We start from the raw sequence: 27,224 nt of genomic DNA, 5'->3' as shown, positions 1-27,224 counted from the left end.
TGTGATATAGACTGGTGCTGTGTGACTGAAAAAAGCAGAATACCCCCTCTTTAAAGAGCCGTTCAACAGAGCTGCTGGGTCTTGAACGTCACATCCCTAGAACGTGTTTGATGCCACGTTCAACAGACTCAATCACCTCGTGTCCACACTCACCACCTCTGAGAGGAGCTGCAGGTCTTTGACAGCCAAATCAGTCTGATTTAAAAAAACTTTTTTTTCCCCCCATAGCCATACAGACTCCAAATCAATTAAGTAACTTTGTCTTGCAATGCGGTGTATTGTTCGTTCTGTAACTGACACAGGGGATTAGAGCATAATAGCGGTCGGCCCATTAGTCTGACAACCCATTAGTCTCATTATTCAGAAAAATGTCCCATTGAGTAGGGGTTGAAAAATAAAATGAGGTTCAGGCAAGAGTCCACTGACCTTAAGGTTAGGGCCGGTGGTTGTATATGACTCTCCGATCCACAACACAACTGGGTTAGAGATGTCGGACTAATGGTACCTCTGCTCAACGGTTCATTTTCGGAATAATGAGATGTCAGACTGATGGGTTGTTGGACCAATGGCACGGCGCCGCTTAATCTGCGTACTGGAAACAATTCCACCAACTCTAACGAAAGATTCTGATTCTATATGTCATGGTTGGTGGTGGTGTGAAGAAAAATAAAAACCCAAAATGCAGGACTGCAACAAAACTGGTGATGTTTAATGAACGACGAAAACCAAAATAACCAAGTGACAGTACCCCCCCACCAAGGGACGGCTCCCAGACGTCCCACGATGTTAACAGCCCCGGGAGGGTGGAGGGAGTCCGGAGGAGGGAACAGAGTCCAAAACCAGGGGAGCAACATGAGGCACACCAGGAGGAACTGGAGGGTCAGGAGCATGATGACGCAGAAGGCGGAAAGCCAAGAGGGTCCACGAAGTCAGGCTCCAGAGGCAATGAAGGCGGGTCTGGGGGACTAGTGGAGGCTGTGCAGGGCTCAGGTATGGCGCAGGGACAGGCGGTGGGTGAGATGACCTCAGATGAAAAGCAGGCACAGGAGGCAGCCGAGACTACAATGGGTGACGTAGAGGGATAGGAGCAGGAAGGGCCCACCCAGGACGAAGAACAATGTCCCGCAGTGGACCTAGGACACGAACAGGAGGCCATCCCAGACCGAGGTTCCAGTTCGATGGTGGCCCCAGGACAAGAAGAGCCCACCCTGGATGGAAAGCAGTGTCCAGCGGTGGCTCCGGAACAGAACCCCCACCGAATCATGACACTGTATCGTTGAACAGGCACTGACCTCCTGCTGATATCCCTCACAACAGTGCTAGAGTTACCATCACACTTAAGACCTAAGCCCCGAAATAATAAACAAACAATTTGTCTGTCAAATTATAAGTAGAAAACCAAGCTGGACACCCCCAAACCAAATTCGCGAAAGCTGTCCTCATCTAATATGCAAACCAGACACTCAACCACAACTGACTCGATAACTGGCTCTAAGGCCTTCATCCACGAGCCCCCAAACTGTCATGTCCCACAGCTGTCTAGGGAGGATTACATGCAGACATTGCTGTAAGGGGGACACAAAACAAGAAAACGGTAAGCATGCGTAAACAAGAAGAATCATTTGTTGAGGGCTGAGTGCAATAGTACCTCATAAATTTGCCTCTCTCTAAAACCGTCGCAGCTGTTTTTCCAACAGGTACGTGTCCTCAAAAGTGTGTCTACTTTCATCCTCGGCGTGTGCTAGCGGGGAGTGCGTTGAAGAGCTTCAGCGACGCCATGTTTTCTGTCAAAGGAAGCGGTTCTGGCACTTTGTTCGTTCCTTGGTTATTACTGGATCCACGTAAAAGGTAGCCAAATTTCAATGGAGGGTTTTTCCAGCCAAACGACGAAGTCTGCCTCCCTCGCATGATGACAAGTCAAACATTTCTGAAGCCCGTGTCTTTATCGACATCCCAGATTGGAAATTCTTCTTTAAATACATCTCTGCAAAACTGCCAGTTGACATTTGGCCCATTCATTGAAACGGGGTTCATGTGGGTTTGATCCAAGTCCTAGCACATTAAATACAACAACGGTGAAGAAGTAATTGTCAGTTGGTGTTATTTGATTTGGTGCTAAGATGATGAGTGCTGGCCCCATAATATTGCGAAGGGACATCTAGTTTTGTTGTAACTTTTATCGAGCAATATCACTAAGAGCATTTCTTTTCTGTTGGTAGTCCTTCTCTTTGAAAGAAGCCAATCCAAATGTGGTCGTGTCCTCTTCAGAGAAACAATTGAACATAATCAGAGTCCAGAAACATGGCGAACAAAAGGCCACTCTTTGGGCTTAAATGAGTGAGTCCACAGTACCACAGCACACACAGACTTACTGCATAGAGGCCACTACGATGAGCTGTTGTCCGCTTTGTTGCACAAATGAAGACTATTGCAGCCTCTGAGCTCAAGCTGATGTTTTCAAGTGCGACTCCAATCCCTTTTACCCACCATTATTCCCAGTGAAAATATGTAGCGAAAAAATGTAACTCCCGCACACTGTGAAACTTGCACATAGTGAGGTTTATTACAACGTTTCAGAGCCGCCTTAAAAGGGGGGTGGCCGATGACGCAAAAAAATGACCGCGTCCAAAATAAAAGGTACACAGGCCATATGACATAGACACCCAATCCATGTCAGTGCACATACAATATATACATGTTCCATCAATATATCACACTGTATACTTAATCGAAGGAGGCTGTAGTACACATACAGTATGGGAAACAAGTATCACAGTCAGTCTAAAGAGGGAAAAACTGACTGCGTATATTCATGTCACTATGTTCACCTCAGACAGAACAACTATATCAGTGGCTTAACCCCTTAACTCCCACCTGAACCGGGCACATTTTCTTTAGTGAGGCTTTACCCCAATCCAAAAGCTTCTGGAAAAAAGGTGAGAAAATAGCGACAGAACTGAGATGAAAACAATGATGAAGATGTGACAAAAAAGTGAGAAAACTTAGACAAAAAATTGACAAATATTTGCCAAGAAAATGATGAAAAAGTGACAAAAATGTCACAAAAATTGACCAAAAAATGACCAAAAAATGACCAAAAATGTACAAAAAATTGACGAAAAAATGATGAAAAAGTGGCAAAAATGTCAAAAAAAATGGACAAAAAAAGACAACAAAAAATGACCAAAAAAAATGACAAAAAATTTACTCTTTGACAAAAAAGTTACAAAAATTAGTTGAACACCCCCCAAAAAATGATGGGGAAAAAAATCTGATGACGTCAGGAAAAAGATCCATTTAGATACGTTTTGTAGATCTTAGCTTTCAAATGAGGCGTTACACTGGCGTACAGGATTTGGGTAAAGCTGAACTGGAGAAAACGCTCTCGGTTCAGGCGGGAGTTAAGAGGTTAAACAACATCAGAATCGGAGACACCAAGGTGCTAGTTATGTCTAGTTATGTGCTAGACATAACTAGCCTTGTTTTGCCATCACCACCAGACCCCCATAGCCATCCCCCAAAACCGCTCCTCTGAGTTCGCATCGCCCCATGCTAACCACACAGGCGAACCAGAACAAGGTCAGTAAAGATCATTCCAAACTGTTTCCACAAATTTAGGCTGTGGAATTGTCCCAAACCCATTACACGAAACTCTCTCAACGCACTGAGCCAATCTGAAGGCCCCGTGAAGTTTGACCTCAGAGCACTGTGGGTGACCGAATACTTTGGGTAATATAGTGACAATTTCCAATTTGGAAGCGATTGTTTACCCCAGATAAAACAGTGTCATTGATACTCCTATACCCCTAAAGCAGGGGTAGGCAATGTCAGGCCAAATCCGGCCCTCGAGCACAGAACCTCTGGCCCTCAAGATGATTTTGAGAAACATAATGACACAAAAGTACTTGAACATTTTTAGGGTTAAATGGGAGAAATACTGTCAATTAGGTCATATTATGAACAACTTAAAATAAAAATAATTTTAAGGAAGAAATGACAGAAACCTACTCGAATTAAGAGTAGATTTGGTCTGGTCTTAGATCTGATAAAACATCTTATCGCTAACGGAACAAGTCATTATTCTCTTAATTCAGATTATATTGTGTCACTTCATGTGAAAAACAAATCTTTTTAAAAGTAAAAGTTCATTTGTCTGATTTCAAAGTGGGTTTTATACTTGTTCCATTGGCATTAGCGTTTGTATCTTTATCTTAGATTAGTCCAAACAGACTCAAATTCAACATAAAGAACCTTTATTCAAGCAATTTTAAGTCATTTATCTCATTTAAGATGGCCATTTTTCCAGTGTGGTGCTTTACTTTGGCCTAAAATTGACGGCTTCGGCCCTCGGTCTTTTTACGATGAAAAAAACTGTCCCTCCGTTAAGAAAACTTGCCTACCCCTGCCCTAAAGGTTGCCTCCTGTCCTTGACCAATTGCATTCTTGATTCTTGCCTGGGCAGAGATGTCGCTCCATGCACACGTCCTCCTTGTACATTTCTCATGACCTTTGCTGTAAAAAAAAAAACTTGAGCTGGAACTCACTCCAGGGAAGAGGCCATTTCATTGGCCGCTTCGCTTGGGATAAATTGAACACCCAGCGTGCAATGTTGTCAGAGATTGAATCTTTAACCTCTTAACCCCCGCCTTAACCAAGCACATTTCCTCCAGTTCGGTTCTACCCAAATCTAAGAGCTTCTGGACTGGACCTTACAGCCTATGGTGTAGCGCCTCATTTGAAAGCTAAGACCTACACAGCGGATCTTTTTTGTTACGTTTTTGTCGCTTTTTTGACACTGCATTGTTTCCGGCTTTTTGTTGCGTTTTCTTCCTCATTTACATCTCGTTTTTGTAGCTATTTTTTGTACTTTTTTCACGAAGCTTTTTAGATTTGGGTAAAGTCGAGCTGGAAAAAATGTCTCGATCAAGGCGGGGGCTCTGGGGGTTAAAACAAAGCCTTTCTGGAAAATGTGAATAGAGAATCTTAATACAGGAAGGGTGGCTTGTTTTTTTTTCTTCTATTCTTTCATAAGTTTGAGACCAAAGAGCAGCCTCACCACACTCTTATTCAACCAAAACTCCCCGAGAATTTTGGTGTTTGGTCTTTTTTGAAACAGTCCCTTTGTTGGACCCCTTCTGCTTCCACCCCCAAGTCCTCAAAGCTCTGGCCCTTTGTAAAAATCTTGCCAGGTCGGTCTCGGTGATGGCTTCAGAATCCCTCATCAGGAGCAGTGCGTCAGAAGCCCTTGCACTTTCACCGCTTTGAGACGCTCTGTCCTGTAAATGTTTTTTTTTTTTTTCCCGTCCCCCTGCTCTTTCCACGTGAGCCGCATTAGCCCCGGTGCGGCGGAATCCTCCCGGTCATTTGAGCAATCATTTTGTCCCCAACAGAAAATTCATTTCCATCTCCAAATCGCTTGGATTCTGTCTGCAGCGTGTGTGTGATCACGGACTAAATCCAGAGGGGTTTTTAAGGCTCAACTCGCAGGTCTCTCCAAACCCTCCCTCCCGTCCTCGCTCTGAGTCTCTGGTTTCGTGTGTGCAAATCATGTTGCTTTTGAACATTAAATCCACTTTTACCGCCTCAAAAACATTGCCAAAATCAATGGTATAGAGCAAGTGTGCCCAGAGTGCAGCCCGGGGTTCAAGTGCAGCTCTCAGACCAAGCTTTGTTTCTCACATTGCCAGGGATGTAGCTGTTTTCTACTAGCTTAATATTCCTCTGTGATCATGACCTTGAAAACAAACACTGCTGGCATTACATTTGATGCTTTCACTGATTATTAATCCAGGCCTGTGACCTTCCATGCTGTCCACATGTCAATGAAAAAGGTTTGGACACATCTGCAGAGACTCTCTGTTCGTTTATCTCCTGCAGGTTAAACCGTAGCTGCAGTGCATCCACAACGCTACTGCTCCAGTCCTGACTAGAACCAGGAAATAAAGCTATATTAGTCCAGCGCTCAGGTCTCTGTAGTGGTTTCATGTCGCTCAGAGAATAGAATTGAAAACTGCTCTGCTTGTTTTTTCATGTTTTTCAAATTTCTTCATGGCCTCGCATCAATACATCTCTGAGATCCATCCATCCATTTTCTTCTGCTGTATCAGGGCCGGGTCGCGGAGGCAGCAGTCTCAGCAGAGATGCCCAGACTTCCAGATCCACGCACAGTCGCACACCTCCTCCAGCTGTTCTGGTGGGGACCCTGAGGCGACACCAGGCCAGCTCAGAGACTATGCCCGAGCCACCTCAGCTGGCTCCTTTCAACGTGACATATTAGAGCCAAATGAACCAGCTCTGCTCTGAGAAACTCAGGGAGTCTCCTGCTGGCAGAGTTTTCACAGAAATATTGGAAAAACAGTTCAAACCCATGGATCCTAATTTATGGTCGAACGCTCAGTCCCGTCCGCTGTGAAGTCGTTCTCCTGACGCAGGGCAGAATCGTTTTAACTTCCGTGCTTCATATTAATGAAAAATAACTTGCTAGAGGGAGACCAAGGTGTTTGTTGTCAGTGTTATTTTCACTGTTAACACTGTTATGTTTATTCCATAGCAAAATCCGCCATCTAGTGGTTGCTTTAAGTTCGTTTGTTTGAGACAGTAGAAGAAGAACTCAGACAGGAAGTTGTTTAGAGCGATCACATTGCAGCTCCACGCTCCTGGTTTTATTACGTTTTGTGTTTGTTTAAGCGTTGTCTGTAAGTATTACAGGGTGAACATGATTATACACTAAATTTATTGTCTTTTGGTTGCACATTTGAGAGTCACAACGTTTTTGATGTCTTTGTAGATCTGTTTAACTGTATGCTAATCGCGATGCTAAGCAATATGCTAACGGGTGCAGTTGTTATGTTTTATATGTAAATGTGCTAGCTGTAGCTTTTATTTGTTATTTTAGCACAAGACTTACATGTACTTGTTTTCTGTATTGTTGCCGTTTCAAAGGACTTTATGGACTGGATCTCTTCAAAAATCCAGTTACAACAGGACACTCTTACATTGGACAACATCTGTTTTGGGATTACCCTGATGGACTCACAGATGGACTATGCTTTAAAATATTGTATTCATGCTTGCAAATGGAAAAAAGTCAAGCCTATTTTTTACAGTGTTCAAGAGACAACTTGGAGGAAACTATCCGTTTTCTTTAAAATGTATGAAATGTAAATCTGCACTATCTCTTCTCATTGACTGCCAGTCATTTTCAAATCAGAGAGCTCCCCACTGCCAGAGGTTTTTCAGAATGTTGACAGTTTTTTTCAAGACCCAAAGAAAATGTAGGTCTAGGTCTATGTCAACACGAAACCCACCACTCTCTTCTTTCATCTAAAAAAAAGTTTGTTTGTACCTCTTTCCACTCTTAGTAGTAATCGTCCGTAGAAAATAGGTGAACTCACCCAAAATGCTGTTTTCTGAGCAAAAAGCTAAGAAAACGAAAAAGCAACGCTGCCAAATAACTTGTAGTTCTTCTATTGAGTCACTAGGTGGCAGCATTGGGCAGCACAACTAAGATTTTAACACCAGACATGCTCAAGGCTTTGCTGCAGCCGTTCCCATTGAAAAACCTATTTGCCGTCTATAGACGTCATTGGCAGTCAATGTTCGGATTTCGATTGACATCTATAGACGTCATTGGCAGTCAATGAGTTAATGTACTTGACAATCTGAGTGTTTTTGAAGAAAACCTCTAATAGAAACTGCTTAGTGTGAGTGTGTGTGAATGGGCATGTTTATTTTGTTTAATGTTTCATTGTTTTATGTTTTATTGCTCTAGTGTCTGGTGCCTTGAATTGTCACTGTCATTTTAATTTGTTGAAAATTGACAATTAATTTTTGTTAAAAAAAAAAATGCTTCTAGTGAGGCCGTTTACAGTCAGTTTCCTCATGTTGAGCATGGATCACCCAATCCCAGAGTTAGCGTTTCATGTGCGTTCAGTGCTTCAGCGTGCCGACATGGCCTTTATGGCGCGACTGAACGTTCTCATGCATTTTATTTGCTTACAGAGTGCTCCTCCGATGACGCAGAGCCGCCTCGTTCTCCCTCTCACTGAAAACCAGAACCTTGGATTTGAGATTTTGTCATTCCAAATAGTGACTTTTCCAGAAATAAGCCAAAATTGCCTATTTTACACAGAAAACAGTACGACCAAAAAAACGCCAGCGCCCACGATAAGAGCTAGAGCCGCCCGATTCGCATCCACGCCATCTGCGAGACCCTCCGCTCCCTCTGCTTGACGCAATTTCATAGTCATTTCACATAGTTTATTGATTTCATCTGCCTTGTCGTAATTTTCTGCCGCTGCGAAACACTTACAGATAAACTTCCCTCTCCTTCCCCTCCTCCCTCCCCCCCGCCTGTGATGTAACCCAGGTCACACGGCGCCGCGCTTTGTGGATTTATGAAACAAAGCTGCTGTTTAGCAAGAACAAAGCTGACAGATGGTGGAGTTCAGTCAAACAAAACAACCACAAACAGATAGACTGCAGTTGCTAATTCTGAAACACATTTTTTAATCTCTTATATCTCATTTTTGTGATGTATTTACTATGCAGGTTCACATATACGGCATACAATATTACTACAATTCGCTGTGAGTCTGGAGGACGATCGCTTCTTTTTCTCGATAGGGGTTTTATTCAAATCCCAAATCTAAAAAAATGTAAATGCATTCTTTGCAAACGTGGCTAATGAGGCGCTAAACGGGACTGAGATGTTGAAATGTTGCGTGTCCCTGTCTGCCGCTTGCCAGCCTAAATGACTGACGGGAGATTTTATCCTGTAATTGAGGGATTCTTATGAGCGACATGAAAGTTGATTGGAAAAACATCACTGACAGGCGACGGAATGAGCAGATACAGGGAGGAGATGGCTTTTCATAGCCGATTAAAGACTAAATGAATTTTTCTGAGTGTCGACTTCGCTGCTGTTTTTTTTCCGTCACGTGTGGACAATACGGACGGCACTAATAAGGCCACAAGTAAAAACACGATTTGTCCAGGGAAGGAGGTGCTGTGAGCCTTTGGTTACTCGCCCTGAATTACTTTCTTAATGATCCTTGTTACACAAATGGCGTAATTATCCCTTAAGGGGGAAACAGCAAAGAGAGTCGGGCGCCTAATTGTCTGCGGCTTTTGGATGTGGAAAAGATTATCCCATTCATTGTGGATTTCTGACTAAAGCATCCCTTCTTTGAATGACAAATGCTCAAATCTCTGACCGGCAAGAGTAGCTTCTTCTGTCAGGAGAAAGAGCAGAGCGACAACAGCGGAGGAGTGCAGTGGCTTCATCCTTTCTGGGGCCCTAAGCAAAAATCCACATGGGGGGCCCTACAGTACACGTCCCATGGTTTTTTCGACAAAGAGCGAATCCATTTATGGTCAAAAACGGTTCCACTGTGCAGTAGTGCAGGGCAGAAGTGGAAAATAATGACCTCAATTCAGGCCTATTTCCCAACTTTCTAAAATGGCAAATGGTCCCATTCTCTCACCTCTGGTCCCTGACCCACAGTGTGGGATTTAAAACTCACACCTGCACCTAACAGTTATTTCTGTCTGACCACTGAGAATTAGTCTGTGTGTTAAGTCTGTGAGTCGCCCAATTCGTTTTAGACTCAGAGAACCAGAGTTACATTACGTAACATTACGTACTTGATTAATCAGTGAAGCAACACCGTAGTTTGACTGAGATGCGGGGCCCTTGCGGCTGCAGGGGCCCGATGCAACTTGCATAGTTTGCCTATAGCAGGGGTGTCCAAAGTGCGGCCCGCGGGCCAAATGTGGCCCTCAGACCAATTTTTGGTGGCCCTCGGGCTTCTTGCTGAATCGGTTCACATTATCAGAGATGGTCCTTTTTATTTAATATGTAATAATTCTACACAATTCTAACCTAACAACTAACATTTTATTGTAATACAGAGCTGTCATTAAGGTTTTAAGCATAAATAAAGGCATGAGGCACAATTTAAACCTCTGCTAGTGGAAGGTTTCGCGGAACTAACCACCGACCCATGGCCCTTTACCCCGTGTATGCTCCAATATGTGGCCCCCCATGAAAAAAGTTTGGACACCCCTGGCCTATAGGAAAAACTGGCTCTGATTGGCCCGCCAGAGACTGACCTACTTTTGCGCCACATCTGGTTAATACCAACTCTCTCCCATTCATTCTCGATGGTAAATATGGGTGCAGTACACTGTTTGGCCACCAGCGTCAAATTGGGGGCGCTGTTTCACTCGTTTCTCAAAGTTAAGGAAACGCTGTTGTGGTGTCCTGGTGTTTATCGATCACAGAGCATTGTAGCATCAACTTTCCCATTTTTCCAACTTTCATTGCAAAGGTCGTTGACATCAACAAAGGTACATGTTAAAAATTGACTTATAAAAGTATGTATGCTGAACTGACACATTCAAAATGATCAAATGTGGCATTGTCTTTGAGTTAACAAATGAATGAGGTAAAGGCTACTGTAGGTGTTGTTGTTTTGCACTATATTGCTACAATTGTTGATTTTGTTCTACTAAAACTTGGATTTTGCCATAGTTAACATTTGTTTTAATGTAGCGTGGTATTTGCATAGATAGAATTAAATACAAATGTACACCAAAAAAGAAAATATTATTATTTGCAGTTATATGTGCTTCACGATTGACATCGCCGTGTGTGGCCCGCGACCTGCAGGCACTTTTTCATTTTGGCCCTCAGAGACAAAAAGTTTGTGCACCCCTGTATTAGAGGTTTTAAACCACGGTACAAAGTTGCCTCGTCAAAAACCTGGAGCAGAATTTCACTATTCACGCAGTTCTGACCATTCCTCGGATTATTTCTGTTTAATTTAGCGGTTTCAGAGATTCATTCTGTACTCTCGAGATACAACAGTTGTTAAAACCCAAAACTGTCCTCCATTCTTAAAGCCCACACGACAAAACTACAAAAACTGACTATCAAGCATTGGCTTAAATGACGTGAATTGAGGAAATGTATCTTGTTTTCACTCATTTACACTTTTTTCCTGATCTGACTGAGTTTACATTGTTTGTTTGATGACATTTCAGACCAGTTCTTAGATCATCTTACTTGAAAGTAAAACTGCCAATGGGATAAGACCATACCTCTTACCCCTGTGGAAAAAAATAAATAAAAAATACTTCTAATAAAGACAAAATGTAAGTATTTATTTATTCAGTTCCTTTGACAGGGACCATGTACAGGAGCATTAATCAGAAAAGGAAATGAAGCTTTGTACCAGACTTTAGCGCTTTAAACTGCAGACTTTCAGCTTTAATTTGAAGCTATTAGCATTCAAATCGGATGAACGGTCTAGGAATTACAAGTGTTTTTATGTGAGCCTCTCACTTTTCAAGGACCAAAAGTAATGAGACAAAGCAACAATTTTGAATCAAACTTTTTCCTTTTTAAATATTTGGTTGCAAATCCTTTGCAGTCAATCACAGCCTGAAGTCCTGAAGGCACAGATGTGACCAGATGCTGGGTTTCATCCCTGGTGATGTTCTGCCAGGCCTCTACTGTAAATGTCTTCAGTTCCTGCTTGTTCCTGGGACATTTTTTCCTTTAGTTTAGTCTTCAGCAAGTCAAATGCAGCTCAGTTGGATTCATATGAGGTGATTGACTTGGTCACTGAATAACATTCCACTTGTTTGCCTTAAAAAGCTCTTTAGTGGCTTTTGCAGTAGCTTCGGGTCGTTGTCCATCTGCCCTGTGAGGCGGCGTCCAAGCATTTGGCTGAATATGAGCTCATAAAACTGTCTGAAACACTTCAGAATTCATCCTGCTGCTTTTGTCAACAGTCACATCATCAATAAATACAAGAGAAGCAGTTCCATTGGCCCAAACAAGCCCAGGCCATGATGCTGCACCACCATGTTTCACTGAGGAGGTGGATGTTTGGAATCATGAGCAGTTTTTTTATTTCTCCAAACTTTTCTCTTCCATCACTCTGGTACAAGTTGATCTTTGTCTCAACTGTCCCAGGATGTTGTTTCAGAACTGTAAAGGCTTTTTAGATGTTTTTTGCCTCCTGTTTTTTGACTTACGGTTAATGGTCTGTATTCTCTCTGGTGAAGTCTTCCCTTGATTGTTGACTTTGACTCACATACACCACCTCCTGGAGAGTGTTTTTGATCTGACCTATTTTTGTGAAGGGTTTTCTTCACCAGAGAAAGAATCCTTCAGTCATCCACCACATTTGTCATCTGTGGTCTTCTGGGTCATTTGGTGTGCGAACCGGTGTGTTTTTCTGAAATGTTTGCTATCTCTCTGATGGGTTTGTTTTGATTTTTCAGCTTAATAACGGCTTGCTTCACTGATTCCAAAAATGCAAATATCACACTTGAAATGAACTCTGGACGTCTCCTCTGTTCTTCATAAATGGGATATTGAGGGAAGAGCAAACACCGGGCCATGGAACAGCCGAGCAGCCACTTGTCTATTACTTTTGGTCCCTTAAATTGTGTGAGGCTCACATACAAACGGTTATAATTCTTACACCGTGTAAATACTCTCAAATTAAAGCTGAAGCAAATCTTGGTTGTTTCATTTGAAATTTTTTGTGGAGGTTTATAGAGCCAGATTTACAGAGATTTAAGTCAATATTTATGGTCCTGAGTGCAAGATACTTCTATTTACTATTTCATTGTTTGCACACTGTCCCGTCTTTGACTGCACATTTCCGGTCTATTTGCACCCTATCCCCCGGTGAGTGTTTCTTGAGAGCTGGTAGAACAAGTGTATTTCTCCACTGCGAGATCAATAAAGGCTTATCTTATCTCTTATCTTAACAACATGTCGCACTTGTATCAAAGTCACCTGTTTTTCTGCCTCTGGAACAAGGGCAAACAGATGCATCAGTGAGCACGGATTAGGGAACGGTTATAAATTGGGCATATGCTATTTTTGTCACTTAATGACAGTTATTTATTTAGCCTGTACATCACACCAGATAAGCTCGGTCTGACTCTGCAGAGTCCTGTTCTGTCAATGCGTTATCCACAAACCACTGACAGATCAGCACTGGCCAAACCAGGTCCAGCTGTAGTTTGGTCCAGTGTTGGGAAAGTTACTTTAATATTGTAATATATTCTTTATCAGTAGTTACACTTTTAAAAATGTAAGGGTGAGTGACACTACTTTGAGTTACTTTTGGTAAAATATAAACTGAAAATAGTAATAACGCCACCGAGTCACAGTGCAGTCACAGATTTACTTTTCCTTCGCTTTCCCCTGTTCTCTCGTGTTTTGTTTTGACGACATTCACTAAACGCAACAGTATTTTATTTGGGGAAGTTGCATCTATTACTATGTTTATGCACTTTTATGATCAGGACACAATGTATATCCCTATGTAAGGGTAAGAATATTGCTGTGTGTATGATGGTCCATGATGATGATGATGATGATGATGATGATGATGACATGTAATAAGAGACTGGCTGATGTGTTATAGCCTCTGCCTGTTATGTGTGTGATGCTGATGAATGAGCCCTGACTGGACTGTATATATCTGACACTTTCCCCTCAGGCCGACAGATGGATGTTAGCTTGAGAAGCTGCAGTCTGGTACGGTCATCTTTGCTCTCCAGCATAATGGAATTGTACACTGTCCTGATAGATAAACAAATAAACAAATTGTAATGACAAATATATTCCCGTATTTTGTGTAAGTAATGTTATATTCCTCAGTGACTGAAAGTATAGATACAGACGGCATCTCATCACAAAAGGGGGCGTGGCCTCGCCGAGGGGGAAAATAGAATCTTTTGGGAAACACAATTTTCAACTCTTTTTAGCCATTTTCTGGTGGAATATGAACTTATTTATCACACACAAGTAAAGTCAAGTGTAAATCGGGTCCATGTGGATATTTTCTCACAGCAGATTGTTCAGTAGAAGTGAAAGAACAGCAGTTGTAGCTAGCACTAGCTAACCGTTAGCATTAGCCCGATGCTAACATGTAGCATCAAGTTAGCATTCTCTGTTTTTTAATGTATTTATGGGCTGTTGAACCACTTTGCTCCTCTGCATGTCTTTGTATCTTTATTTAGTAGAAAACTATATTCATATTTCAGCATTTGTTAAAATAGTTTTTGAATAATTAGAGAAAGTTTAGATTTTTTTCTAAATTGTTTTCCCCCTTTACTGTTTTCAAACATGACCATATATGGGCGATTCCAGAGGCGCCGTCTGTATCTATTAAGTAATATATTTTTGTGACTCACTACTTACCCCCAGCGTGTGTATGTGTGTGTGTGTGTGTGTGTGTGTGTGTGTGTGTGTGTGTGTGTGTGTGTGTGTGTGTGTGTGTGTGTGTGTGTGTGTGTGTGTGTGTGTGTGTGCGTGTGTGTTTTTACCCAACAGAGTGAGGATATTTTTGTAAAGTGAGGACATTTTAGGTGGTCCTCACTTATTTGAAGGATCATTGAGGGTCAAGATGTGGTTTTAGGGTTCGGGTTACATTTGGGTTTAGGTTAGGGTTCGGGGCGCTAACCTTAGGTTAGGGCCTAGGTAATACATTATGCCTATGAGTGTCCTCACTAAGATAAAAGTACAAGGTTGTGTGTGTGTGTCTTTTTCATTGCATTTTGCACATGCTATAATTGATGGGGACAATGCAATTCACACACACACACAAAATAATAATAATAAAAAATCATTCAGAAAAGATCCTGGGCTTTTGAAAACATCCCAGGCTTAAGCCCCCAAACCACCCCCAGGCTCCGCCACTAAAGTGCAGTGCTATTTGATATTCTTAAAATAGTTTTCAGTTGGGCAATTAATCATTTGAATGAAGTGAATCTGTATTATGGGGGGGTGAGGCGGGGGATCTCCAGATTAATAAAGTGGCCGTTACACTCTAAACCACAGGTGTCCAGGATGATTAAAAGTGGCCCTTTGAGGAGCATGAATTCCTGAGCACGTCAAAAAGTCTCCAGCCCATTCCTGTGCGGAGTTATGGATTTTTAAAGATTTTTTTTTGCTCACTCCGGCCACTAGGGGGCAGCTTAAATTAAATAAAGGAAAGAATTCCACACGTGTCCAGCAGAGGGCACTGACATAAAAAGAGATCAGGATATAAACAGCACATTAGAGCCACGTGGTAAATGCTCAGTCTGCCCCTTTATGTAGCACTTTGAGGACATGTGACACAGGCTGATGAAGCACAATAAGTTTGAGCAGAGAAACTGAAGGCTCTACTCCCCAGGGTGACGAGCCAGGCGGGTGGGGGGGGGGGGCAGTGAGGCGGAGAGCAGAGGAGGAGCGGGGGGTGCAGGGGTGGAGATATGGAGGAGGTCAGTCAGGTATGGACGGGCGAGCTTGTGGATTGCTTTGAGGATGTGAGGAGCAGGATTTTATATTGGATGCGGTGGGTGATGGGGGGGTCAGTGGAGCTGTTGAAGGACAGGTGTGGTTTATGAAGGGGGGGGGGCGTGTGTGATGATACGGGCGGCTGCGTTTTGGACCAGTTGGAGTTTATGGAGAGTTTTTTTTTGAGGGAGACCAAACAGCAGGGAATTGCAGTAGTGGAGACGGGAGGTGACGAGGCTGTGTATGTATGGCAGTGGTGTGAGGGGAGAGAGGAGGGCGGAGCCAGCGGGTGTCTCTGAGGTGGAAGTAGGCGATGCGGGTGATGCTGTTGATGTGTGCGGTGAAGGAGAGGGTGCTGTCGAGGATGCCTTCATATTCACGTAGGTGTAATATCTGCTGCCAGAAGGAGATAGTTTGTGCTGAAATACCATAGTTTTGGGAGCTTGGTACGATATATTGGTTTTGACAATCTGGCAACCCTGCCCTCGACCCCCCTGATTTATACGTTTGGAATCTAGCAAAATCCTTGAGAAGGCCTTTAGGGTTTTGGATGCTGATACTTAACAACTCTGCTTCCTATCACTTCACATCTTCTCTGTCTCCTCCACCCCCTCCCTGTCCGCCTCCACCCCCTCTGTGTCCTCCCTGTCCTCCTCCACCCCCTCCGTGTCCTCCTCCACCCCCCTCCGTGTCCTCACGTGTCCTCCCTGTCCTCCTCCACCCCCTCCGTGTCCTCGCGTGTCCTCCCTGTCCTCCTCCACCCCCTCCGTGTCCTCTTCCACCCCCTCCGTGTCCTCTTCCACCCCCTCCCTGTCCTCCTCCACCCCCTCCCTGTCCTCTTCCACCCCCTCCGTGTCCTCCTTGTCCTCCTCCACCCCCTCCCTGTCCTCCTCCACCCCCTCCCTGTCCTCTTCCACCCCCTCCGTGTCCTCCTTGTCCTCCTCCACCTCCTTCCTGTCCTCCTCCACCCCCTCCGTGTCCTCCTCCACCCCCTCCATGTCCTCCTCCACCTCCTTCCTGTCCTCCTCCACCCCCTCCATGTCCTCCTCCACCCCCTCCCTGTCCTCCGTGTCCTCCTCCACCCCCTCCATGTCCTCCTCCACCCCCTTCGTGTCCTCCCTGTCCTCTTCCACCCCCCTCCCTGTCCCCCTACACCCCCTCCCTGTCCTCTTCCACCCCCTTCCTGTCCTCCTCCACTCCCTCCATATCCTCTTCCACCCCCTTCCTGTCCTCTTCCACCCCCTCCGTGTCCTCCGTGTCCTCCTCCACCCCCTTCCTGTCCTCTTCCAACCCCTTTGTGTCCTCCCCCACCCCCTCCATGTCCTCCTCCACCCCCTCCCTGTCCTCCTCCACCCCCTCCGTGTCCTCCTTGTCCTCCTCCACCCTCTCCCTGTCCACCTCCACCCCCTCCGTGTCCTCCCCCACCCCCTCCCTGTCCTCCTCCACCCTCTCCCTGTCCTCCTCCACCCCCTCCCTGTCCTCCGTGTCCTCTTCCACCCCCTCCGTGTCCTCTTCCACCCCCTCCGTGTCCTCTTCCACCCCCTCCGTGTCCTCTTCCACCCCCTCCCTGTCCTCCGTGTCCTCCTCCACCCCCTCCATGTCCTCCTCCACCCCCTTCGTGTCCTCCCTGTCCTCTTCCACCCCCCTCCCTGACCTCTTCCACCCCCCCTCCGTGTCCTCCCTGTCCTCCCTGTCCTCTTCCACCCCCTCTGTGTCCTCCCTGTCCTCTTCCACCCCCTCCCTGTCCTCCTCCACCCCCTCCCTGTCCTCCTACACCCCCTCCCTGTCCTCCTACACCCCCTCCCTGTCCTCCCTGTCCTCTTCCACCCCCTCCCTGTCCTCCTACACCCCCTCCCTGTCCTCCTACACCCCCTCCCTGTCCTCCCTGTCCTCCTACACCCCCTACCGTGTCCTCCCTGTCCTCTTCCACCCCCTCCCTGTCCTCCTACACCCCCTCCCTGTCCTCCTACACCCCCTCCCTGTCCTCCCTGTCCTCTTCCACCCCCTCCCTGTCCTCGCGTGTCCTCTTCCACCCCCTCCCTGTCCTCCTACACCCCCTCCCTGTCCTCCTACACCCCCTCCCTGTCCTCCCTGTCCTCTTCCACCCCCTCCCTGTCCTCGCGTGTCCTCCTCCACCCCCTCCCTGTCCTCCTCCATCCCCTCCCTGTCCTCTTCCACCCCCTCCCGTGTCCTCGCGTGTCCTCCTCCATCCCCTCCCTGTCCTCCTCCATCCCCTCCCTGTCCTCCTCCATCCCCTCCCTGTCCTCCTCCATCCCCTCCCTGTCCTCCTACACCCCCTCCATGTCCTCTTCCACCCCCTCCCGTGTCCTCGCGCGTCCTCCTCCGCCGCCCAGAATGAGTCGAGAGTGAATTGTAACGGCGCAGAACACATTGGCGCCTGTCCATTACCTGCTGAGGCCCCGGGGCCCGACTAAACCAGAACAAATAGAGCCTCGGCTGTAATCACCGCCGCATTAGCACTCTGACATCGTTAGCCAAAGCGCCGCTAGCTCATTTGTCGTTAGCCCCGGCGCTGTTAGCTCTAATGTCGTTAGCGTTGTTAGCGCGCTGAGTGATAGCGAGGACGGCGGCGGGCGTCTCGGCAGAGGGGGAGAACGCTCCGCGATGATTATGGAGATGATTGAGATGAAGTAGAAGTGCTCGCGAGCTCATGCCCCAGTGCATTGTGGGAGGTGTAGTCTCGGCCCACTCGCTCCCGATGCCCATTCTTCTCCGTCTCCCGAGGCTGTAGGGGATGGAACACCTCCATTTTCAAAGTCATGCAGCCGATATGAGCAGGTCCATCCGTTTAGCCTGGACCGAGTGTATCGCCGGCAGATTAGGGTTGTGGATTCTGCGAAAGTGAGTCTTTTTAGGAGATTTTAACCATTTTTTGTTTCGGCCCTCATCAGAAACACATACCTGGGGCGCTGTTTAGTTTGGTTTCGGTGCATTTCATCAGCACAGAGAGAACAGTGCAAAGTCATATAGGGAAACAGAGGGTGTGTGAGTGACCGTTGTTTGGAGAAATCGGTCTTTAGCAAAAACTCGAGCAGCGGTGCCACACCCGCCGACAGCCGAGGCGATCTGAGCACATTACATTACATGCACTTACCAGACACTAAACTCACAACACATGACTCACAACCCATTATCCTGGTCACATTTTGGCAGCATGGAGAGTCCAAAGTAATAACAAAGTCGTACATGAAAAACACTGAAGAAGAGGCCGTTATTTGGGGACATGATCTCAAATGAACAATGATTTATTTGTGTTTGTTTGTTTCTTTGGTCGGGACAGTGAATGTTAAAGTGCATGTGACGCAGCCATCTAAATAGTGTTGGGTGCAGCTGTGGGTCTGGCGTGGGAGGATACCATAGAAATGCGCTAGCCTTGCACTAGCCTAGCGTCACGAAACTCTTCCAATATAAGAACTGCATGACTTACAAAAAAAAATATCTCCAGAAATCAGCAACTAGGAACTAGGAAATGAGGAACACAGGAAGTGACATAGATAGAGGTAAAGTTCCACAGCAGTTTGACTCATTTCCCATTGACGTAACATGGTTGGTTGGCATGGCAACAGTTTGAAATGTTTTGCCTCCACTTCCTGTCAGTGTCCGACAAGGAAGAGAAACTATAAGCACAGACATGGCCAAACTAAAGAAAGCTTTTTTTTTTTTTGTGCTAAATCTTAAATATAATTGTGTTAACTATGTTTTAGCAGAAATTGTGCCCAATGTGTCAGATGCACTTTCATGAATACACATGGACCTTAAGCTAAATTGCATTCCTTGTCCCATACTCACACTCTCAATCACACTCTGGCCTATTGTACATGTTTTTTAGTGGTAGGGGAAACCAGGGTGTCTGGAGGAAACCTACGCAGACACGGGAAGAACATGCAAACTCCACACAGAAAGGCGCGGTCCAGGTGGGAATCGAATCCAGGACCAGGCTGGGTAGCATGATGGCTCACCACTGTGCCACCGTGATCTATTGATGGAATTGAATTGAATTTTTTCTGTCCTCCAATGCGGCGTGTTGTCAGCCGAGTGTGACATCATGTGGATTAACCGATTCCTCACTTCCGAAACTCTTAGAGACAGACAGCAACTTAGGACATATTTTAGTTTTTTGGTTTCTTTTTGAAAGACACTAGGTAAAAATAAACAAAGCTGTTCAAATACCTTACGCGTTTCGACGGACAAGGAACTACTTCCGTCTCCATCAGAGGCGTCGCCCGACGTGCCTGATGCGTCTCTTATTGGGATGTTGTTCTTCCCAGGCCTACTTAGAAACTTAGGACATAAACACGGAAGTATTTACAGAGTACTTTGTGGAAGGTTCATACTGTCTTCTTAGGTTAAGGCTATTATAGTTTTGTTTCTTATAGTAAGACAGAAAGGTTTAGTTTACCTGCTTGACTAGTTTCGATCACTTCCTGTGATCTTCCTCAGAAGCGACACCTGGTGGTGGAAACTATAATAGTATTTACAGAGTAGCTCTATGGTGGCACAAGACATTTACTCCACTACAACAAAATAAAACATATACTACTACTATAAGAATGGTTTTGGACACACCATATTTAAATGATATCTTTAGAATAAACATTCCCTTGTGCTCGAAGGCTTTGACGACTGGATTTTTTACATTTTGAAACATATCAAATGGCACTCTTTTATTACATTCATAATCAGGGGTGGACTGGGACTGAAAAACAGCCCTGGACTCTGGTCAGCCTGGCCCAAATTAGCGTAAATGCGACACTTCCACAAATACATATGCTAACCTCTTACCCCCCGCCTTAAACGAGAGCATTTTCTCCAGTTCGGCTTTACCCAAATCTAAAAGCTTCTTGACTGGAGAGCAACACTGTAACGCCTCATTTGAAAGCTAAAATCTAGAAAAGTGATGGTAACTTTTTGTCACGTTGTCGCTGCATTGTTGTCACGTTTTTGTTGCTTTTTCATGACTTTTTTGTCACTTTTTCGTTGTGTTTTCGTCTCTTGTTTTTCGGGGGGTTTTTCATGTTATTGTTGTTTTTTCATCGCTTTTTTCATTGCTTTGTCGTCACGTTTTCGTCACATTTTGTTGTGTTTTTGTCACTTTTTTTGTCACGATTTTGTTGCTTTTCCAGCGCATTTTTTGTTTTTGGATGCTTTTCTTTTAACCCCTTAGCTCCCACCTGAACCGAGCACATTTTCTCCAGTTTGGCTTTACCCAAGTCCAAAAGCTTCTGGACAAAAATCTGTGAAAATAGCGACAAAACTGAGACGAAAGCAATGATGGAAATGTGACAAAAAAGTGACGAAAAGTTTGACAAAAAAGTGATGAAAAATTGATGAAAAAGTGGCAAAAATGTTACAAAAATGACAAAAGAAATGACAAAAAAGTGACAAAAAAATGACCAAAAAGTGACCCAAAAAAATTACAAAAATGTGACAAAAATTTGATAAAAATGTGACAAAAAATGAGTTACAAAAATGAGCTGAATACCCAACAAAAAAATGATGGGAAAAAAATCTGATGACGTGAGGAAAAAGATCCTCTCGGTTCAGGCGGGAGTTAAAAGGTTAAGCTTTTAGATTTGGGTAAAGATCGGTTACGCCCGGGGGTAAGGGTAAGGTAAAGTGAGAGGCCAGACCGGTGGCCCTAGAGCCAGTGGCCCTTCTGTGCTCTTCCAGAATACAGGACATATGGCCAGTCCGCCCCTGTTCATTATGTCTTCTTGAGTAACAAATTTGAGTTTCTGTTGCACGGTGTGGCTATGCTAGTTCCTCTGACCTGAAGGTGTGAGCGCCTGGACTTCCTGTCTGTTTTCTTTTCCTGGAAGAATAATCATATTTTCTAAAGATTCTGTTGTGGGCAGTGAGTTCCTGGTAGATGATCATTTACTGTGTGTTCAAATCATGATGAAGAAGTTCAGATCAGAGACACCTGTGATCATAAAGGATAGATAGTTTGTCTTGAAGCTAAAGGCTAACATGCTATAAAAAATATATATATATAAAAAGGCACTATTTCAAGTTGTGTAATGCATGAACCCCTTAACTCCCACCTGAACCGAGCACATTTTCTCCAGTTTGGCTTTACCCCCAGTCCAAAAGGTTCTGGAAAAAAGGTGTGAAAATAGCAACAAAACTGAGACGAAAACAATGAAGAAGATGTGACAAAAAATGGACGAAAACATTGACAAAAAAGGGACGAAAACATTGACAAAAAAGGGACGAAAACATTGACAAAAAAGGGACGAAAACATTGACAAAAAAGGGACGAAAACATTGACAAAAAAGGGACGAAAAATTGATGAAAAAGTGGCAAAAATGTCACACAAAAAATGACAAAAATGTGAAAAAATGACAAGAAAATGACAAAAATGTGATAAAATGTGACAAAAAAATGGCAAGAATGTGACAAAAAAAAAATCACAAAAAAATGATAAAAATTTGACAATAAAACAAACATTTGGCCAAAAAAAATACAAAAAAATCACAAAAATGTGATAAAAAAATTGACCAAAAAAAAAAAAAAGTGACAAAAAAAAGTGACAAAAAATGAGCTGAATACCCAACAAAAAAATTATGGCCAAAAAAAATCTGATGACGTGAGGAGAAAAGATCCTCTCGGTTCAGGCGGGAGTTAAGAGGTTAAATTAGCCTTTAGCTTCAAGACACACTCTCTGATCCTCACAAACATAAACGTCTCCTATATGGAAATATTTCTACCAGAAACTCACTCGTCTGAGCTAATCTTAATGGAAATGAATACGAACAGAAAGTACTAGCGCCCACAGCTTCAGCTCAGAGGAACTAGCGTAGCCACATTGTGCAACAAGCCGATTGATGGATCTTATTCCTCGCTTTCTGATCTCTATTGCCTCCCGGATCCAGCGCTTGAACTTGTGCTCTTCTGAAAAATCATACTATGGACTGGGAGGGGGGCAAGGATCGTGGGCACATTTCAACAGCTTTGTTTGTTTTTACCTGGTGCCTTTCGAAAAAACAAACCAAAAAACTAATATCAAATGTCATCTTTCATTTTTAAACTAGTCCAAAGTAGGACAGTCCCACACTTCCAGAATATTATTAATCACCTTTGTGCCTAAGAACAATGGAGAGTGGGCCAGCGCTCCAGGCGGGGGCAGAACATTGTCACTGCAGATGCTTCTGTCAAATGGAATAGTCTCAGATTGTGGTGGGATTTAAAGATGCATTATGCAACTTTTTATGCAGAAAACAAAGTTGATATTTGCGCGTATATGACCTTGTGGTGATCCAGTGGTCAGCATGGCGCCTTCCCTTTCCATCACAGTTTAGTCTTGAGGACGCTCCAGGATCAACTGTTTGGAAGGTTTTCACTGCTGACCAGAAAACCGATAAAACAACTCATCCTGGAGCGTTGTAGAGACCACCGAGATCGAAAGTAAAGGCGCTATGCTAGCCACTGGGTCACAACAAAAATAATATACAAATATAAACTTTTATATTTTGCGTAAAAAGTTACATAGTGCACCTTTAAATGTGCTGTGTTACTCTTAAGGCGAGACACTGCAGGTGAATAGGGAAAAAAATGTATATTTACAGATATCAATTAGAAACTGTTGCTGTCGATCACTGGCATAAATGTGAGAAAAAAAAATACATGGCAAGTTTTCTGTCATTTTATCTTTTCATATAAGAACAAGGTGTTTTATGCCGAAAAATGCCCCAAATTTCCCATCTTTTCGGCGACGAAATCTGTATAATGGATAGAGCTACATTCAAATTTATGGTTTCATTTTATTGATGAATGAGTTGCCAAGACTTTCTCAGAGGGGATTTTGGATTTCTTGTTTAGTTTTAAAATAAGCTGTTTTTTAGTGTAAAAATGTGTAAAAATGTAATTTGCCTTATTTTTTGACATTCAAAACTCAATAAATGGGGTTAGGGATTAAATAATAAAGAATTCCTCTTAAATCTTCCAAATATTGTTAACTCCAAGGGTGGAAAATTTGAAGTCTTTAGGTCCGACTGACGTGGACATAGTGTCGCCACAATGACAGAAAAATGTGTTTTGAGAAAAAAGCCCTTGAAATTGCATTCTCCCATATAAGTCTATGGGGGAACATTGAATCAGCGCAATATTTAAACATGTTATTGTGAAGATTAGGCATATTTTCTGTTTCCAGGTGAAAGCTTATATGTTCAGAGACCAATTTGGCCCAAAACCTGAAAACTGAAAAAATTGAGTTTTGCCTGTAGTGTCTCACCTTAACTACTCTTAACATTCTACAAATCGTAAAACGAAGCGTATCTATTGCTTTGAGAGATATAAACAAGACGGGACCACTTTTTGCAGTGAGTAAACTCTGTGAATAAATAAATGTCGGTACCGCAGCCTGAGTATGTGCCACTAGACGTATCTGTGAAAACACCAGGACATGTTGCCCTATAATTTATACACTGGGAAACCGCAGTAACTAAAAATAATGGAGCGAGGAGAATGTTGTGAACCTTTTAAAAGTGTGAGCCGCAAAGTGCAGCGAGTGAGTCCTATCTCCTGTGTCCTAGTTCCTCCCGGCATCCTCACAAGCTCCTATCTCTGCTAGCACAACCACACACACACACACACACACACGCACACACACACACACACACACACACACACACACGTACACGCACACGCACACAAAGCACGGCAAAGACTTGGCTCTCTCATTCCTCCACTGCTCTCTCTCTGATGGCGTTTCCTACATCTCCCACAATCCTCTCTATTGGGGGAACGGGGGACCAGGGGAGAGCAGGTGCTTTGATATGTTGGCACCAGACACAGGCGTGGGATCGGGAGAGAGAGAGAGATAGAGATAGAGGACGCTGACTTTAGAGAGACCGATTTGAGGTGATATGAGGAAACTTCTCACTGTCCTCCCACTGCAGGTATGAGCAAACCTTTCGACCAGAAGTGCCATATTGGGCTTTTAAGGATTATTAATGCTCCCGTTTCGCACATAAACAGATGGAAGTTAGCGTCGATGTAGTGTGCAGGGTCCAGGAGGGCTTCTCTGTGATGTGCACACTCAGGAACTTCCACCCACCCTATTCACAGCAGCACCGTTGATTGTTAGAGGAGCATGCTGGACCCACGCTCTTCGAAAGTCCACAACAATCTCTTTTGTCTTCTCCACATTTAGAGAGAGATTGTTCTGTGTGCACCACATGGCCAGACTGCTCACCTCACTTCTGCAGTTTGACTCGTCTCTGTTGCTGATGAAGCCCACTGCTGTTGTGTCGTCTGCAAACTTGATGAAGAGGTTTGAGTCGTACTTTGGAGCGCAGTCATGGGTCAGCAGAGTGAACAGGAGGGGGCTCAGCACACAGCCTTGGGGAGCCCCCGTGTTCAGTGTGATGGTTCTGGAGCACTTGCCGCCGACACGTACAGCCTTCTGAGGAAGATCACGGGAAGTGACCGAAACTAGTAAAGCAGGTAAACAAACCCTCTATCTTACTAAAAGAATCATCTTTAATAGTTTAAACTAAGAAGACGATAAAGCTTTTGCAAAGATGAACACCCTGTGGTCTCCACGTCAGAAAGTCCAGCAGCCACAGTGACATGTTGATCCCCAGATGGAGCAGTTTGTTATTGCTCTTATTCCTGACTTAGGAAGGTTACTTTAAAGGGGGGGGGGGTTATGCAAAATCGACTTTTTCAAGCTTTACATCATGTTATTATGTCACTCCCTCATTAAAAACATGCCTGAAGTGTTGCCTTGGCACATTCACGTATTTCTGAGTAATCTGTAAAAACTCTGATGGCGGCCATTTTAGGGATAGGTTTGCCTGAGTCCTCCTAGGAACGCCCCCACCTCCTGGAGACGCCTCCGAGCTTTCGTCACCAGCCGAGTAACCAACCACTGCTCCTCAGCAGAACCCCCTCCCCACTGATGCCACAGACAGCGTGTGGAGGGGGCGTGTCGGAAAGAGTCAGAGGTTCTTAAAGAGACAGAGGCCTATTTCAAGACATTCACTACAGCCATTTTGAGAGTGACATTTTATACAAGGCAGTTATTCTAATTTACTGCATTTACAGACCAACAGAAGGTTTGGTCATCATTGTAGTGTGATATAGACTGGTGCTATGTGGCTGAAAAAAGCATAATACCCCCTCTTTAATATAAAAAAAAACAATATGTACAATAATATTTGTCCATCCATCCATAAAATAAAGAATAATTATTATCATAGCAAATCAGTCTCCTTATATAAATTTTAAGCTTTGTGATTTGTTGCCTTCAGATATTTTATCGTGTACGTGTAGGCACAGGGAAAACTAAATAAAATTAAGTAAAAGAAGCCTTTATGCCCTTCGCACTCCCATAGCTGGATGGTTCAAGCAGCATCTCTCTACAGTGCACAGGCCACAGCCATGGAAAACTTTCATGAAAAGGTAACCCGCTCTGCTGAATTTGTGTCCGTAATATTAGGATTATTAGGAATATTATGAGGATTTGCTCACAGACTGAAACGGGAAACGACACTCGGCTCGCACACTGGAGCTGCCCTGGGATGGAAGAAACAGGTGAGCAGTGGAATATACGAGTCCATCACTATCATCAGTACGCCGCGCACAGGTCAAGCGGTTTGCATAAGGCCTTCATAAGGACGTGGGACAGACTCCTGAAGCCGTTTGATGGGCAGCTGCTGTGAATCAAGGTTCAACATTACACGGACGAGAGCCAAAGGGAACAGTGGCAGGTAAAGTGCACTTTCTGTGTAAACCCATACACCAGTGTTTCCCAAGTACCCATACACCAGTGCTCAAGTACCCCTGGAGGTACTTGAGCATATAAGATAAGATAAGATAATCCTTTATTGATCTCACAAAGGAGAAATTCACTAAATTCATTTAGCAGGGGGTACTTGGAATGATTTCAGATTAAAAAAGAAAATGAAACTGAGTAGAATTTCATATGAAGTTCAAGTTAGTTTTAATTATGTTTTTCAGTAAAAGGTTTGATTTGAGAGTATTTTAGCTTAATTTCATTGAACACACTGCTAAATACTGTATAATCTTAATGTAGTTGATGACTTTGCAATAATATTATCAAAATCCTCAAGATAGGGGGTACTCAGAGTATAAATCAAGGACTCAAGGGGTACGGGAGGCAAAAAAAGGTTGGGAACCACTGCCTTACACAATCAAAACAACCCAATTGTTATTTTATCGGTGTAAATGAGCCAGATACAAACATTTGAAAACGTTTAGAACCCCTTTTCTGTGAGAAAACTGCATTATACTGTTTTGCACAGGTAAACGTAACTATACTTCCTGAACCTAAAGGTATGTCTGTTCTCTATTGACTGTTAAGCCCCTTTTGAGCGCTGAAACTGGTCCATATGAAGGTGCGGAGACTTCAAAAACATGATCCAAATAGGTGAAGAAATGTCATCTCTTATCGTGTTTTTGTGCCAGCTCTGGTTCCTCTTCTTCTGCTCCTCGGGCTGTTAGAAAAGAGGTGCCTCTGTGACATCATCATCATCATCATCAGCAGGTCTTTGGTTTAGGGAGTTGGCGTGACAAACCGCCGAGCTCAAATCTGTTTCCAAAGCCGCCTCCGCGAAGCGTCTGCGTCATCACCGTGCAAGCGAATCCACGCATATGTTTTCACGCAGAGCCGGTGTGAATCAGGCCTTTCCCGAAACGTGAGTCAGAAAACAAAGGCCTATTCTATTTTTGTAGTGTGTGCTCTTTAGAACGCTGTAACCGCCGGACACAAACTGCGATTTATTCTCGAAGCCCAGGCGGATATCTCCTTGAGAGAAGTGGTCTGAACCTGGGATTAAGACTGTCCTGTACGTGTCCAAGTTAAGCCCGGCTGTGTAACGGAGCGAGACGTCTCCGAGTCCCTGAGGGCCAGAGTGAAAGGCC

This window comes from Gobius niger (genome assembly GCF_951799975.1).
Source record: "Gobius niger genome assembly, chromosome: 10".
Classification (NCBI taxonomy): domain Eukaryota; kingdom Metazoa; phylum Chordata; class Actinopteri; order Gobiiformes; family Gobiidae; genus Gobius; species Gobius niger.
Note: the sequence above shows the minus strand (reverse complement) of the source record.